The sequence below is a fragment of the Pogoniulus pusillus genome, chromosome 21, assembly GCF_015220805.1.
Source record: "Pogoniulus pusillus isolate bPogPus1 chromosome 21, bPogPus1.pri, whole genome shotgun sequence".
Classification (NCBI taxonomy): domain Eukaryota; kingdom Metazoa; phylum Chordata; class Aves; order Piciformes; family Lybiidae; genus Pogoniulus; species Pogoniulus pusillus.
This window is the reverse complement of record NC_087284.1, coordinates 15,500,443-15,516,044: the sequence shown is the minus strand read 5'-3', so window position 1 is coordinate 15,516,044 and position 15,602 is coordinate 15,500,443. Positions and strand designations below refer to the sequence as shown.

General features: G+C 40.9%; 1 long non-coding RNA gene across 7 annotated transcripts in view; it reads left to right on the top strand.

Annotated features, from left to right (window-relative positions):
* Positions 1-15,602, top strand: part of LOC135184873 (uncharacterized) — a 38,017-nt gene that overhangs the window by 17,066 nt on the left and 5,349 nt on the right. For 2 of the 7 annotated variants that reach the window (XR_010306239.1, XR_010306238.1), the window contains 2 exons: positions 933-1,199; positions 2,150-4,613. This is a non-coding gene — a long non-coding RNA (uncharacterized LOC135184873). The other 5 variants (XR_010306242.1, XR_010306241.1, XR_010306240.1 and 2 more) reach the window with 5 other exon arrangements.

Sequence of the window (15,602 nt, the reverse complement as noted above, 5' to 3'; positions counted from 1 at the left end):
GCAAATCTCCACTTTACTTAAAAGTAAAAAATGTTAACAGAAAGGGTACTCCTTAACTACTGTAAGTGAGTGCTATCTACATGACCATTGAATATATGTTCCCCTAAAAGAATCTAGTAAGGAAATGATACATCAATGAGCATTCTACCCTTGCATAGAGGTTTATTAAGATAATATATGTATTAAGATAATATATGTAGACATTGCTTTGCCTCTGCCTCAGCCTGCTGAAGGTGTATGAATGTTGACTCTTTAATGAACAGCCCATGGTGTGCTATTGCTTACTTAAAGAATAATACTGCATGACCTTGTTTTTTCTCTTAATTATATTTTTCCCTTGTAGGAAAGTAAGTTTACTCACTCTCAATCATGCCAAACCGCATAAACTGGAAAGGAATATTGTGGCTCTACTTGGAAAGTACTAATTGGGCTTCAGCCATCGCTGGGAACGCTGCATAGGCTTTTATTATTTTAACTGGCCAAATGCCCTTTGTTACCACATTAACAGTCTCCCTCTGGTGCCTGTAACTTTGATATTCTTTTCACTTTTACGCTAAATTTGACCAGATGAAAGGCACAAACCTTCCGATAAATGAAAAAAAAAAGGGCATGTTTTGCTAATCCTGGATTTCAGAGGGAAAATGATAACCTGTGTCTGCTGGCCAAAATTTTTGTCAGTAAACCCCATCCTGACAGCTGTTCTCATTGGCAAGAGGAAAGATAATATTTTGGTATCTATAATTTCTCCCTTTTAGAGCAGAGTTTTTGCTTGTGTCATCATTTAAATCATGCATGTTAACATCAGTCTGGCAAACAATACTGCGCTTTATATAAAGACCTCGGTTTGGACAGTATCACTGTAATGTCGCAACAGCTCTGGTTTAGACTATTAAATACAGCTTAAGTCACTTACTGACTATGAACTATTGCAGGTGTTCTGGACTGTGCTGCTGAAGAACTGACTTGGAAGTCCTAAAGAAGGCACTGAAGCTGAGATACGCGTGCATTTCTGTCTGATGTCACTGGAGATAAAGATGGAAAATACCTCAAAAGACTGGGCTCACTCGTGTGCCTTTGGTCCTCATCTCACAAAGCAAACTGGGCAAGGATCAACAAAATGAGAGAGGAATTGTGGCCTCTGGCAGGAGACAGGATTGCTCTACTAAGAGACAAAAAGTTGTCATCTAAAGCTCAGCCAGGTTCACTTCACTTACTGACAATATCCAGATCAAAATGTATACAGGGAATGTTCTTGCTGCAGCTTGATCTTTGATTGCAGGCTTTAATTTCTGCTGAAACAGAAAGGATGTTCTCAGCATGTTTAAGGATAGTTAAGAATGCCTTTTTCACTTCCCAGGTAACCTGAAGCTTGAGTGGTTACAGGCGTATTGGATCCCATACCTTGGCAGGGGATTATTTCTGCATAGGTTCTGGGACAGCTCAGCACTAAAGACTTACAAGGGAAAAAAAGAGGGGAAAAAAAGTAATCTTGGTTCTGCAACAGTGTGTTTGAATCCTTTGAAGGTTTCAAAGGCTGTTTTAAAGTTGTCAAGGGGCAGGACAAGCAAATTGATCAGGATAAAGCTAGGTTTCAAGTCCTTGCTTGCATACATGTAAAGTCTCTTTTACTGAGATGGAGCATAGGGGAAGACAAGGAAGTCTTTCAAAATAGGAATTTCATTCATTTGTGCATTACTGTAATTATACTACTGTCCTAAATTCTCTGAGGTTGATGGTGCTTGTGACTTTCCCAGTATGCTTCATAAGTCTGCTGCACTGCCCCGAACCAGAACTGAGCCTTTCCATCTTTTAAAGCTGTATTAGGCAATTCTGTGAACACTGTAATGTGTTTATAGCACTCTACCTCTACTTGATACTGTAGGGCACATTCCAGGGGAAATTAGGATAGTTTCTGCATTTTGCCTACTTACTGCTGTTGTAACAGTTTGATGTAAAAGCTGATAAGAAAATACATGGTGCATTTTGTTAGGAGAACCCAGCCCAACCCAACAACCACACCAAAAAATATACTAGGGATGCAAGTTTGCTTTTAAGTATCTGAATTTAGGAACAAACAAACAAAAAGTATTTCAGGTTTTAATTTCTTCCAGAAGCATATAATGATCTACTGTGTTTTCCTCTCTTTCAGATTAGCTCTCGTCACCTCAGATACAGATACAAGTCCATATCTTTTGGATGAAATTTTCCTGCCTGCTGGACTGCCAGCCAGAGCACTTCAAGTAAGGTATATCCATTAATAAAGTGCAGACCCACTAGGACAATATATATTTAAATGACAGATATATTCTGGTAGCACTCTCACAAGTTGCTTTCCTTACTTTGGCTTTTTACAGTTAGCATGCCTCATGTAGCAGCCTGCCCAACTCTCCATATGCCTCTAGGTCATTGTTAATGTCTATTGCAGTTTTATGAAGGAGTTCTGGATGGTACTTGTCACAGACAGCTTGGTCAGAGGGAAACTGTAAACCCCAGCCTCCCTGGAATGTTGGTGTTCCTATGCTCCTGCTCCAAAATACTGCAATGGTTGAGAAGAGAAGGCTCTAGGGAGACCTTATTGTGGCCTTTCACTACTAAAAGGGAGCTTGTAATAAGGATGGTGGCACTCCATTTAGTTGTGGCAGGACAAGAGGTGGTGATTTTATACAAAAGCAGGGAGATTTAGAACAGATATAAGGAAGAAAAGTTTTACAATGAGGATATGAGGAAGAAAACTTTTACAGTGAGGATGGTGAAACACCGGCACGCGTTGCCCAGAGAGGTGGTAGATGCCCCATCCATGGAAATGTTCAAGGTCAGGTTGGGCAGGGCTCTGAGCAACCTGATCTTGTTAAAGATGTCCCTGCTTACTGCAAGAGAGGTGGACTAGATGGCCTTCACAGGTCCTTTCCAACCCAAAACTTTCCACAATTGTATGATCCTATGCATTATCATCCTGTGCAGCACACCACACAGCAACTGCTGGGATACTGCCAAGCAATGCACTAGTATCTACCCTGCAGATTAAGCTACTGACACTCACCAGCTGCTAGTTGTGTCAAAGAACTCGAACACCTCCCTCTTAGGAAAGACAAATATTGTAAATGATAACAATTCTCCTAACAAACAAAGGTAACAATTAAGAGGGAAAAAAGTAATATCTTCCATTTGAAAACTTTGTTCAGAATAATTTGAAACTGTAGACAAACACATCAGCTTAAATGAAAGGAAAAATAATTGGGGAGAAAGCATCCATAGCCGCAGTATTTGCCACTTGAGTTCTTCTATACCAAACAGCTACACTAACTGTAATGAAATTAGACTTACTATGTATATATGAGCATTAAAACAAAAGCAAAACCCCAACAGAAACCAATTAAGGAATCCACTATGGTAGTGATCAAATTTAAGGGAAACAAAGTGGAAGCCTGTAAAAGACATATCAAGAGTAACAGCCCCAAGAGGAAGACACTTCCCAGCAGCTTGAAGTCTCAGGAGTAAATACTTTAGGAAAAGCTGCCATGGTTAAACAGAGGAAGTTTATTGAAAAAGAAAAAGTTGAAGGGAAAAGAAGATCATAAACCAAACCCACATCATATGCCCCAAAAGATATTGACAACCATCAAAAACTTGAAGTTAATGTGCAAGGATATCTGTCAAAGAGCAGGAGCAGTAGATTGCTAAGATACAGAAGGAGCACACAGGAGAGAGAAAACCATGGCCGTGAACTGAAGGAATTCTTTGCATCCCTATTTGCTATAAACTCAAGGAGGTTCCTTTGTTGGAAACATTCTTAATACAAGATAAATTGGAGAGATCACTGAAAACTATTTATCAGTAAGTTTCTAAGGAACAGAGAAACTAAGCAGTAGCAATTTCAAAGAACAACCAAAACTACGACTGTTCTGCAAGGAAAGGGGAAGAAGAGAAGTCTTTACAACCATGAATAGCAAACCTAGGTCAAACAGGGAATGGAAGTTTTTGTATCATGAAAGGCAGTGAACAAGAATGCATCAAATCATTAACTAATTTGAAACAGATAAAACCAGAGGTATTCCCTCATATAATATTTCATTGCCACAAAATGTTGTGGCTTATAGGATTTGACATGATTTAAAGATGTCTTGGACAAATTAATGCACTGGGACCTATGAAATAGAAAGGCTCTACCTCTGTCTTTGGGAGTCATGTAGCTAGAAGCTGGGAATATATGACAGGTAGCTATCACTACACTCTTTGATCATGATGTTATAATAGACTCAAGTAGTTGTCCTCCACTTCTGATCACTTGCAGGAGCCAGGATACTGGCCTAGATGGATATTTCTTTTAGCCTTAGCTGCTGTAGCTCTTCTTACATGGTGTTCTTAAGTAGCTCCTGAAGTTTGTGGAAAGCCTTCTGTGGATTCAGATCAACCTGAATAAGAGTCAGTTAAGGGCTCCAAAAAGAATTAAACTCAAAGAAACTATGAAAAGGTAACTAAGAGAGATGGTAATGTAAAGAAAAGAGAAAGCAGAATTAAACTTGCATATGGTCTTTAACTCTTAAAGTAAAAAGTGACACCACACATGAGATGACAGAAAATAATTCTTCATCCCTGTATAAGAAGAAAATACTCTCTTCTTCCCAGCAGGTGGAATGACAAGAAAATTGCAATGTGTCATTAAACTGGAAGAAGCTTAATTCTCAGATCAAACACAATTAAAAACTGGGGTGGAGGGGGGAAAGAGAGACCTCTGCAAGTGGATAAGTATGCATAGAAAATGAAGATTATATTCATATACAGAAGTGCAAGGATCATAGAAATTTACCATTATCTATATTTATTTAAAAGTAACTGAAGGAACCCCACAGCTACAGAACTCATATAAAAATGGTCTTGGGTCTCTGTCATGAAAAATGAATCAGTAAAAAATGTCCCTTCATATTCACTCTGTCAGTGAAACCCTCACATAGCACGAATTGGTCAAGGTTCACTAAGTTCCACAGAACTATGACAAGTTACAGCAGCTGAGGATCTGCCCAGTCTGTACCATGCTGGCTGATACAGCAAAGCCTTGAGGAAATGGCTGTTTTCAATGAGCTCATTGCACACCAGACTGTTCCCTGACCGTTTACCAAGATTCTTGGACCCCAATTGCTATAGGCAGAAGGGAATAAGAAGAGAGATTCTATGGCAGAAGGGAAATAAGAAGAGAGATTCTATGGCACAGAGCATGCAGTTTCACTTTCCTGCAGCCCTTTGCTTAAAGGAGGCCTCCTAAGACCTACACAGTAAAGTAAAAAAGTAAGCCAACGCAGCTGTGCGAGCTGCAGCTTTCATCTTCATGGATAGCAGTACACTATTCATCTCCTGCTGTCTTGGGGCTGAGGTAACCCAAAGCCTCTGTGAAACTAAGCTAGGAAGGGAGTAGTTTCTCCCATGACCAGCACCTAGGAATGAACTTTGTAAAGCACAACCGTCAAGCACCTGCTTAGAGAAATGCTAGAAGGTCTATTCACAGTTAAACCCAGATGTTTTCTAAATTCACTGTCACAAAAAACACTACCTCAGCTAACAGCAAAGATAGGACTGAGCTTCTGTCCAGTCCTTCCCTCTCAAGTACCTTCAGAGGTTCTACCACCGGGCAAACTGCTCCAGCAACAGGATGCGCTCATGAGATTCATCATTTGTTTTGATGGAACTAGACTTGAGGTCCACTGCAATTTTAGAGCTCCCTAAGAAAATCATACTGTGATTGCCACTCTTTATCTAAGAATGTGAAATGTCTGCATGAATTCCTTGGCCAATTTAATTCATCTTGTTAATTGCAACTCCCATATTTCTGTTTCTTTCAGATTCTGCTAGCAAAAATTCTCTTGGTGCTCTTTTGCAAGGACAGAAACTTTCTGTTAGCTTTTTCCCATATACCCAAGGAAATGTGCACAACTACACATGCATCTTCTATGTTTCTTCCCAGTGAAAGCCCTGAGGCTTAAATAGCTTACTTCCAGTTGCACACTTCAGTTTTCCTTCACTCTGATCTCTAAGCCAAAGAACTGCACAAAATGCTTTACACTTCATCACCTATAGGAAAGGTGTTGCTTTTAAATAAAATGCAAATATGTTTTTGCATTTTCAATCACTGAAGCAAATTGCAGTCATTTAGGAGACACCATAACTTGAAGTTAGCCAATATTTTTTTCAGGACATACAGCTAGAGAGAGTTTTTCCATTCCACTGCAATTCCATAAGACACCATTGTTAACATACCAGGTTGCTTTCCGTGTAACCTTGGGAAAAAATGCAAAAGGTATTGCACTACTGTATGAAAGAGAGATGTAAACAAGACAAGGTTTCCTGTGGTTATAAGGAATGACTTCTGTAAGCATTTATCTATAGTACCCCTAAATTAAATAACTCAGCTAGAAGGAAGAAAAAACATTTTGCATTCATTTAGTCATTAAACAGAAGCAGGAGCAGTTGCTAAAATAATGGATCCCAATTACTCGTGCTTTACATGTTGAAGTACATACCTGATAAGAATCCTACCAGCCCTATACCTGCTAAAGAATGGTTAAAGGCTAGGGAGCAGTTATGAAATGAAAGTGGAATCACAGAATCATAGAATCAACCAGGTTGGAAGAGACCTCCAAGATCATCCAGTCCAACCTAGCACCCAGCCCTAGCCACTCAACTAGACCGTGGCACTAAATGCCTCAGCCAGCCTTTTCTTTAACACCTTCAGGGACAGTGACTCCACCACCTACCTGGGCAGTCCATTCCAATGCAAATCACTCTCTCTGGCAAGAACTTATTCCTAGAAGGAGGAACATCCAGCCTAGACCTCCCTCAGAACAACTTGAGACTGTGTCCCCTTGTTCTGTTGCTGGTTGCCTGGCAGAAGAGACCAACCCCTACCTGCCTACAACCTCTGTTCAGGTAGTTGTAGACAGCAATGAGGTCCCCCCTGAGCCTCCTCTTCTCTCCTCATAGGGTTTGTGTTCCAGGCCCCTCACCAGCTTCATTGCCCTTCTCTGGACATGTTCCAGCACCTCAACACCTCTCTTGAATTGAGAGGCCCAGAACTGGACACAGCACTCAAGGTGTGGCCTGACCAGTGCTGAGTACAGGGGAAGAATAACCTCCCTTGTCCTACTGACCACACTGTTCCTGATGCAGGCCAAGATGCCACTGGCTCTCTTGGCCACCTGGGCACACTGCTGGCTCATCTTCATCCTACTATCCACCAGTACCCCCAGGTCCCTTTCTTCCTGGCTGCTCTCCAGCCATTCTGTCCCCAGCCTGTAGCGCTGCACTTGGCCTAGAACAACTCTATACCTCATTTGTATTTTTCTGGGCATAGTTATGTGGTTCTTCATTGTTTTCTGATGAGTTTTCAAATCTCTAAAATATAACTGAGTGAACTAGGCCTGGATTTGGACTCCTTCTCATCCTGCAGAAAGTTCTTTCTTAAAACTGTGAAGGAAAAAAAAATCAAAGCCTTGACAAAGTTTAGGAACTAAAAGTAATAATAAAGTTAAAAAAAACAAATCAGTAGAAATATTTCATTGGCTGATTCAAAAAACTTTTCAACTGTAACAGAATTAGCTTATGTTTTGTAACTAAAAGCTACTTTACAGAAAACCAGAATCCTTAATTTAGACTGTCAAAATCTTCTTTTATCAAATCTATTCTTTTCAGGGCTTTGAAATCCTATTTGACATATTTCCTACAAAGTTTCAGCTTAGACAAATAGAAGCATTTTTGGATGAAACTCATTTTGTCAAAAAGCTCCAGGCTAGCTTTCCTGCCCCTGGTAGTCCCTACAAATATCACAGGAAACTTCTGGTATATGCTATGGCTTAATCAGCTGGAACTCGAATAACACAGAGACACGTATCTAACTGATCCCCAGATGGGAAATCTGTGTCCCATATGCTGTTTAAAAAGGGAGGTCTTAAAATTTAATTAGACAGGAGAAAGAAGCAGAGCTTGGGGTTTTTTTGCTGGTTTGTGGCCTTTTTTAGAATGATCTTTCCTCTCTCCACCCCCCACCCCCACCCCCACCAGCTTTATTTGCCTATTCAAACCTTATATATTCACCTAATCCACACATGGCTCCAAAACTGCTTGCAAGCTTTGTCATGTGCTACCTACATTAATTTAGAATTTTTGGCTTATTGGCATCCCAGGAATTGAGGTCACAGAGAAACCAACCTGAGAATCCAGAAGGTGACTACAACCACCATGGACAAACACACATGCTTGCCTCCATGGGAAATTGGCGTGTAGTCATTTATAGCACAAATGTAGACCAAATCAGTGTCTTGCAGTCTGCATTAGTCTGCAGACTTCTAGTTTTCCTTCCCAGTGACAGTGCAGAGCTTTATGTGACAAATCAAAGCTCCTTGGCTCTTCATACATAACTTTTCATAGACCTTTTATAAGAAACCTGACAGACCTCCAGGAGGCTTGAACTACATGTGAAAAGCAACACCAGCACTCCAGAGCTGTTCCTACACAGAAACTCTTTATAGCACACAAAGACCATGAAGTACCTTTACACCACTTTCAAAAAACTCCTCCTTTTTCAAGTTCAACTAATTTCTAGTTACAAACACAGATGTGTGTTTGTAAGTGACTGGTACAGGTTACCACGAGAGATCTATGGACTATAAGAAAGCTGTTTGATTTTATAGTCTTGTGTTTTCTGGTTCTAATTTAGGAGATTTTACCCTAGCAGTTGGAGAAAATTTCCCTTATCTACTAGTAAAGAATTGTGCTGCTGGTACAAAACAGAAATATCACTACATTTCTTGCACGTAATGAAGTGCTCACAACATCAGCAACGACTTGTCTTTATACAATAAGCCTTATTAAGACTTAGTTACCTTTTAAGATGGTAGTAAAGCAAGCACAGAGCATGAAGTGCTCTACCACAGCAGCTTTATCAAACCCTACAGTGGCAATTCAGGGGATTACCAGCTGCAGCTGTCTGCATTCTGCAGGGCAGGATGCCAGCCCTCAGCTGCTCTCTTTGCTCTCCTGGCTGCAGAACGTTGTACAAACGCAGTTGGGTCTCCTTATGACACCCACATGTAACAAAGCAAGAGAAAAATTAAGTGTCTGGGAAAAAAGCATCTCCCTGATGGTCAAGGCACAAACAGTTAGCTGTCCTTTAGCAAACCTAGCTACAGCCATCCACGCACTGAACTCGCAGGGGGCTGGTCCAGGATGTTACAAGGCCCCGGACCCAATTTTACAAGAACAGCTGAAAGAGGGCTGGGAATGTCTGTTGAGATGGCACTGTCAGTGCATGGCACTGCTTCCCTGAATTTTCACTGGACCAGTGCTTGAACATGCAGCTGATCAGCCATGACATCTGAGACACGGGCGCGGCACCAAGCAGATGGGCCAGTACCTGCTTAAAGTGCTCCAGCCTGAGTCACTGAGAAAGACATCTGTCTCTTCTGGCAGATCGGGTGTCCCAGTGACCCTGCTGCAGCTGGGCAGCAGCAGCTCTTCTCTCTGTGAACGAGTATTTTCCAGCAGCCTTACTCTGAGTGGTGTTTTGAATGGATTTTCGCAAGGCAGCTAATAAAACTCTTGCAGCACATGGATCTTGGAGGTCTCTTCCAATCTGGTTCATTCTATGATTCCATGTACCACAGGTCCCCAGAAAAAAATAGCTGCAATAATATGTTTAAGATCCTGAAGCCAGCAACCTTAGTCTTGCTCCACAAAATCACTTTATCTGAAACTTTTCACTGAGGCACACATTTGTTTTCCCAGAGATTTCAGCCCCTGCAGTGAAAGTTTAGCACAGTTAAATTTACAGACATTGATAGATCCCCTCTCAGCCCTCTCCTCTCAAGACTAAACAGCCCCATGCCTCTCAGTCTTTCTTCACAGAAGAGATGCTCAAGTTCTGCAATCATCCTTGTAGCAATTCATGAGTTAAAAATAATTGATTTGTTAGCTTGTTATTAGTTCATAAGTGCTGCAAACATTCCACTTTGTGTCTGGCTTTAATAGTAACAACTTTGCAGCAATATCTTCCTCTTCCACATTGTTTTTACTTGGTTTCTAGGGCAAACAAACCCCATTTTTTTTCATCTGCTTAATAAATTAAAGCTGTTACAGAGTTAGAAGGAAATAGCTGCATAGGATAGAAACTGAAATCCTGTAAGCCTCTGAATGTATCAAAGGTCACTATATGCATATGACCACACTCTTCCTCGTTCCCTTTCCCCTGGCCATCCCCTGGACCTCTCAGCTGTGATTGAGGAGAATAAAGGGCAAAACATGAGCTGAAAAATGTGGAGCTAGCCCTCCTTTTGACTCCCTCTCCCTGTCATCTGCTAGCATTTCTAGACAACAAATAGTGTACTGAATCTGAACTGTTTATCTTGCTGGAAATGCCATCTGTGTGGTGGCAGCTGGGGAGGGAGGGAAGGCACATAGATGAGTGAACAGAGATAAATATACACAGTAGACAAGATTAAGAGAAGTTCTGCTGCTTTCCACCATTCTGGATCTTTGCACACTTCCATTAGGTGGCTACAGCTCTTCTTAAACTGGTGTTTTTACATCTGGATTACTTAGCAAGACAGAAAATCCAGTGCATTTGAACAGAGATGTTAAACAAGCCAGTTTGGGCTTAATGCTACCACTACTGAAAGTGCTGAAGTCCATTATGGTTATATTCCATTTTTAACATACTGCAGCATAGTATTGTCAAAAGGAGTATGTTGCACATCATCCAAAATAAAGAATTCCTTTAGATTCAGAGAGAATTCTTCCTGCAGACAAAAGGTAAACTCAACATCCAGATCATTGACAACTGAACCTGAGTTCTAGGAAGCAACTGCTGGCACAACATTTTAATTTCCCATTGTTATTCAAAAGGACCACTTACATTTGAACCATCCCTTTTTACTATGCTACAGAAAAGATGATCCAGTAATTAACCTCCAATCTTAACATTTTCAGTTGTGTAAGAGGAAATTCTAAACATTGAAATGTTGCACTGGCAGTGGTGGTAAGTGACCTCTGGAGACTGTCAGGTCCAACCCCTTGCTCAAAGCATAGTGCACAAGGCAGCAGGTTACCCAGGGCCATGTCCAGTTGCAGTTTGAATTATCTCCAAAGACATGGACAGCACAATCTCTATAACCAAGATAACAGGGAAAAAAGGCTTCTTCTGTTTAAATGGAATTTCCTTTATCTCAGTTTGTGCCCTTTGCCTCTTATCCTTTCCCTGGATACCAGTGAGAACAGTCTGGCTCTGTATTCTTTACTCCCTCCTATCAGGTATTTGTACACATGGATAAGATTCCCTCTAGGCCTTTTCCTCTCCAGGATAATTTATTAATAGATATTAGTAAAATATTGGTAAAATATTTAAAAACATTTTGTTCACTTACTTTGGAAGCACTCCAGAAAGTATCTTCCCTGATTTGTCTGAGGTTTTCATGTTGAATACAGCTCCCAAGATACTTTCTAGACAAGTGTTGTTGGGACTTTCATCAACTGCAGCAGGAGAGATTACATTAGTAATGTATACTTCCAAACTATACCTAGGCATGTAATTTAGTAAGACATTCTCCTCTTCCCTTTAGCATTTAATTAGAAGAGACACATATTTCAACTTTATTTACCTCACTCTTGAGGTTTTTCTAAAAGCCCCTAAATTTAAGAGCAATCAATAAGAGGAAGTGAGCTCAATCCTGGAGCAAGTCTACAGCTGCACTGCCTCTGAAGGAACCAAACCACACAGAAGCCTTTTAATGCACTTTAGTTTGTGGAAAATCACATTTATAACCTCACTTGCCTTAACTTTCTGGGCTGTCCTTGTTTAGAAGTGCCTGAAAATAAGGGTTTCATATTCAATACCAGAGTTCTCCGTGTCCAAGACTTAAAGAGGTGTAAAGGACATGCAGCAGTAAACAGTATGTTTACCCACTGATATTGGTCCTCTTTACAGAATACATGTAATGAAAAGTATAAACCTACATATATATATCAGTTGGTTAAAATAAGCCTCTCATTCTACTTTCTCTTCACATGTCCTAAAACATAGTTCTGTGTTGCAGTAGTATTTGCCTCTAGTGCAAGATAAGGCTTTCTCTGTCATGATAACATGTAGACATCTGATAGCCAATGCTGATAAAGAGGTTTCTCAACAGACAGCACGGAGCTCATATCAACAGCTGGGTGTGGAAAACCACACAGTAGCTACCTGCTGCAAGGTTGCAGTTCCACATCTTGCTTCAGGTGATTTAACTGCCAGGTGACAAGCCAGCTCCCTCTCTTCTGCTAGTAGAGTTGTCCCATCTTTATTCTTGCACAAGTGCAGTGGGTTAAGGAACTTCTTCCCCCTACTACTGAAATTCACCAGACCAGCTCAGTCAGCTTGGAAGTAAGATGAAGCTATATTTAGAGCAGAACTAGATTTACAAGCATATATACACAATATACTTATATGTATTTACAATTATATACAAATTAGAAATAATACAGAAAGCCAAACTCCCTCCCAAAGAAGCCCAGAAGAAGCTCAAATCCACCCTCTCTCTCTCTCAGACAGAAAACAATCAGCAAAGCTTACTTGCTATCTGTTAGCCAAGGTTCAGGGAGGATATTAGAGAGAAGATATGTGAAGGGAACAAGTGCTCAGAAGCAAAGAAGTGCAAATTGTTTACACTTTGGCTTTTTATCCCTTTTAGCAAACCAGTGAGTGATAAAGACTTTATCATTATTTTCCTTTTACAACCAATGATCATATTTCTCATTAAAATACTACAGTTGGCCTCTAACTAGCACAAGCAGCTTCAACACTTACAGTCAGCGTATTTCTATATGGTTGCCTACCAGAAAATCACCAGTTCTTTCCCTGCTGGGTCAGATTCCTGCTGGCTTAGCACACTGAAACAGTTCAATGACCTGGGTCAACCAGCACTGAGCCAAGCCATAGCGTCAATATCTGACCATCTTCACATTCTGGATGACAGTCTTGGAATATTCCAAGAGTATTGAGAAAGTAAGTAGGAAGTGCTGTGGTTTGAAAATGGGTCCCAAATGCCCAGAGGGCCAACTGAAAGGAGAGGATGGTCTTCTAATGAATGAGCTGATGGTAAGCATCAGTCAGTTTATAAACATCCTGCAGTGTTAATTTCAAAGGCTCTGTTTATTTGAAATACAAGCCACTGATAGATTTGTATATATAGGTTTTGAAGGCTCATTTCTGAAAGCAAATCATACCTCCAGAATGTCCAAAATATATACTGCTATGCATCATGCTCCTCTACAGTGTCCATGGTTGATGGGTAAACAAAGGTAAGCTAACACAGATCACACGGAAAAGAATAACCAACACTCACTGTCACTCTTCTATGGGAGATACGGCACAGCCATTCAGCTAATTCCCATGGGCTCAATTTCTGGCCTTGGTGAAGCAATTCTCTGCATCCTCTGCAGTTTACCTTAAAAATCTTCCAATTTGAATAATAACTTCTTAAAACTTCTCTAGAGGCAGAATCTGGAACCACAGGTCACCTGCAATGAAATGGGAAAAGGTTTTCCACCATCCATGGTGAGCAGGTCACAGAACAGCAAATGAAGCACAGGCAGATTGTAGCAATACAATGTCCAGAGAAGGGTGACAAAGCTGGTGAAAGGCCTGGAACACAAACCCTATGAGGAGAGGCTGAGGGAGCTGGGGGTGTTTAGCCTGGAGAAGAGGAGGCTCAGGGGTGACCTCATTGCTGTCTACAACTACCTGAAGGGAGGTTGTAGCCAGGTGGGGGTTGGTCTCATCTCCCAGGCAACCAGCAACAAAACAAGGGGACAGAGTCTCAAGTTGTTCTGGGGGAGGTATAGGCTGGATGTTAGGAGGAAATTCTTCACAGAGAGAGTGATTTGCCACTGGAATAGGCTGCCCAGGTAGGTGGTGGAGGCACCGTCCCTGGAGGTGTTCAAGAAAAGATTGGATGAGGCATTTAGTGCCATGGTCTAGTTGAGTGGCTAGGGCTGGGGGATAGGTTGGACTGGATGATCTTGGAGGTCTCTTCCAACCTGGTTGATTCTATGATTCTCTGAATACCTTAAAAAAACACTGAATCACATTGTTTTGCATATTTTTTTTTGGTAGAAATTCTTAAGGTCTCAAGTAAGCATCTGCATTCCATTTAAATAAAATTAAGCCTAAAAAAGTCAGCTGTGTTCTTAGTCTCATCATTTTTCAGATACCTTGAGATGTAAGACCCCTCCCTAGTGAAAAGTTCAAATACATTCACATGATGTTTATCATCCCACAAGAAAAAGGAGATGATACATGACTCCTGTTGTGTAACTAAGGGGTGCCCATTTTTATCAACTGATTCTTATTCTTGGCTCATACAGCTCATATACTCCTAATAATGAGAATGGAGTGAACACAATTCATGACTCACACATTGAGGGTCAGATTTTTGATGGTGAGGACCACATTTTGATAATCCAAGGCCATTTACACCACACCAGAGATCTTCAGCGAGCACTTAAATTCCACAGTCACCTCCAACAGAGTAATTTCAGATTTGCAGCAGAGAATTGGCAACAAAGCCGCATGTATCCTCATTTTCTTGAAGTCTTTATGGCACCAAAGCTTTGGTCCTCAGAAAATACTTTCACATATCTTGGTGTTTGTGGATTTATTTATTTATTTATTAAGAAGCAGGTACTGTACATCTGCTTTTTGGCTAGACAATCTTTGCCACTTCAGAAATGGGGAAATGATTGAGCTGGGTAACTAGTTTAGTAAACAAGTGGATTTGGTAATAAAGCAAATTATTGAAAGGGCCACACATTTTCATGGAGGCCCCAATGGATTTTGGAAATGCCTCCTGTCCTGGAATAGCCTCTGGTGGATGGTTTTAGTTTCCACCTCAACCACCTAAAGTTACTTACTTCTAACCAAAATGTTGTATGTGCTGGTTAACTGCGTGAATAAACATCTCAAAAAGAGGAAAATGGTAGTTTTAGTTTAAAAAATGAGTTTACTTTTGAACACCTTAAGGCAACTGCATAGTGCTGCTTCTTACCCAGCGCTCTGTCCTCAACAGAGCTTCTGCTGCTGGATTTCATAGCATCATATAATGGTTTGGGTGGGAAGGGACCTTAAAGATCATCTAGTTCCAACTTCCCAGCCACAGGCAGGGACACCATTCACCAGACCAGGTTGCTCAAGGCTCTGGAATTAAATAAAGCAGCATTCGTTTTGTGCTGTAGACAGAGATCCTTAAGAAAAAAGAACTGACAACCCCCTCAAATCAGCAGCCGTTCTTGCCATGAGAAAGATTCTTGGTGATGATATTTTCCTGGACTAAAATCTGCAATAGCTCAGGATTTCCATAATTATTTTGGATTTGTGGGAAAGAAAGAGCAAAGCTGTTGGGTATGTTATGGTTATAAGCATTCCAAAGCTGATTGCAGCTGTGGAGGACAGGCACATTTCTTGGGATGGTTTACAGAAGTACATGGTAGCACAGCAGCCACTATAGTCATGCAGGCATAAAACTGACTACATCAGAAGTGAATGCTTTGGCCAGGCTCTTCCTGGCCTTCCTGGCTTTGAACTCTGT